Below are 2,738 nucleotides of genomic sequence, written 5' to 3' on the forward strand. Positions count from 1 at the left end.
AAATTAGACTATAAATTCATTAGACCTTATAAAGTATTATAAAAAATCTTAGAAAATAACTATAAACTAGACCTATTACTAAAAGTTAGGCTTTATCTAGTCTTTTATATTTTACTACTTAAATCAGCAGCAGACATAATATAAGTTAAAATAGGCAATAAGCTATAAAAAATCATAAGACTAGAAGTCTATAAAGTAAAAGTAATTAGGAAAATAGATATAATTAAAGGATAAAGAATATACCTAATTAAATAGAAAAACTACCTAGAAAGCAAAAATATATAAGAACCCCTAAAACACCTTACTAATACCTAATAACTCCTAAAGAAGTTCTATTAGAAATAATAAAATTAATAAAAGGAATATCTGCTAAAACAGAATTCCAGTTAATTAAATCCACGGCACTATAAGACTAAGCCTTAAAAATAATTAAAGACTTAGCCTAATTAACAGAAAAACCACCTTATTCCCCTAAAGATTATATTCTATAAGAAAATAGCTTATTACCTTGCTCTTTAAGATAACACTTTATCTTATAAATGTAAGCTAGATATGCTATAGCCTCTTTAAGGGCCTCTTTAGCTTTTTATTTATCTTCTTCTAATTTTTTATACTTCCTTATATTTTTTAAAACTATAAGATTAGCATAAAAACTAAAATAATATAAGAAATAAAAACTTATAAAAAGTAGTAACACCTAAACTATTATAAACCACTTTTATATCTATATAATTACTATAATAATAAGATTATTTATTAATAGCCTTATATATAAGACTATAGCAAAAGCAATAAAAACACAGTATAATAAAATTGCTAAATTTATAAATATATTATATAAGAGTACTAAACTTAGAAGTTTTTATATATTTCTTCTTAAAAACTTAACCTAATATAATAATCAGTAAGATATATAAGATTAAAATAAATCTAAGTTAATACTTATAGGTATAAACTAATAAAAAACAGTAAGTAAGTATAATCTTAGAGGCAAGACCTAAGGGAGGGGAGAGATTATATTATAACCTTTGCAGTTATATTATATATGCCCTATAAAATTCCCTATAAACTCTACTAATTATAAGTAGACTAAGTAAATCCTTCTTAGTTTATTAGATTTAACCAGTTAGGATAAGATTAAAGCTTTATAGCAATAATCTAGGACTAATAAATTAATATCTTAGTCCTTAATAGAAGTACTAATAAGTACCTTATAAATAATAATATATAATTTACACTTATTTCACTTTTATAAAGTTAGCTTACTAGCTATTAATAAAACTTCTTTATATTAATTAAGCCTAATATATATTAAATCTACCATTAAGAGATATAATACTCCGACAAGCTTAGCATCACGCCCTATGCAATCTGCCAATAATAAACCTAGTACGGCTTAGTTTAATATAGTTAGACTCCAACTATCACAAGAGGTATTATAAGAGGAGGTAAATACTACCTTATAAGAGAAGAAGGAAGTATTACTTAGGTAGGTCTTAAAGAAAAGCTATAGCCTATTATAAGGTATTTAGCTTTTCTTTTAGAAATACCCTTTTGCCTTATAAAGGACTTATATAAGTACTTAAGATCTTAAGACCTTGGTCTTTAAGGTTCTTAATAGCTATTTCCCTACTTTTAGCTAGGTTAAGCTTATAAGGAGATTTCTCTAATACCTCTTTAGTTATATTTAGAGATCCTTAGTCTTTAAATAAGATATAAAGAGTATTTAAATAAGTAACTAGGGTTACCCCTAGAAGCCTTTTAGTTAATTCCTCTAAGATAGGTTTAAAAGAGAGGGAAAAAAGAAGTAGTCCTATTAAGTCTCCTTACCTAGCCCCTTTAAAAGAGGCTATAGTTAAATTATCTAAGAGGATTATATTATTATTTTAGCTTTAAATTTAAGTAAAAAAGGACTTTAATATATCTTAATTAGGCTATTACCCTTATTTTCCTTTTTTACTTCAAAGTAGGTTTTTAATAAAACTATTATAACTTTACTTTTAGCTATAGCAGGGATACTTAATTATCTTATTAATACTTTACTTTTAACTCTAGATAATTTATATAAAGTTTAAGGTAATAATATAAAGTTTTATAATATATATAATATATAATTAAAGTTTAATTATAAACTTTTATATAAATAATATATCTTTAATATTTTTTTTAAGTTTATAAGTTAGCCTTAAAAGGTATATCTAAGTATCTTTAAAGTCTAATATAATTTAAATATTTATTACCCCTTAGTAAGTAAAGCTTTATTAAGTTAATATTATTATAATTAGCTGCCTTAATTATAGCCTAAACCTAGTTATATATAACCTAGCTAAAGGGCCTTACTTACTCTTTAGCTAGCCTTAATCTTCTTTTTATAATTTACTTTAAAGGCTACTTTATTATTAACCTTATACTTAAATTATCACTGCCTAATAAGTAATCTAATCCAACTTATAATTATAATTATTAATAATATTATAGCTTTACTACTATAATACCTATTAAAAAAAGCCTATAGGCACCTAATCTTAATAAGCCTTATTTAATAAAAGGCTAACGTACACGATAAGCATGCCGATCAGACAAGCATGCCGATCAAAAATCCCTCAACCTTACATCTAACCATCTAATCAATTGATTCTCAACCAAATAATATGTCTCAATCTAATAAAGAGGCTCAAATCCTTCTTGCACTTCAGGCCTATCAGGCAGACCCAAAATTAAGTCTGCGACGAGCTGCA

Source organism: Fusarium odoratissimum, assembly GCF_000260195.1.
Source record: "Fusarium odoratissimum NRRL 54006 unplaced genomic scaffold supercont1.35, whole genome shotgun sequence".
Classification (NCBI taxonomy): domain Eukaryota; kingdom Fungi; phylum Ascomycota; class Sordariomycetes; order Hypocreales; family Nectriaceae; genus Fusarium; species Fusarium odoratissimum.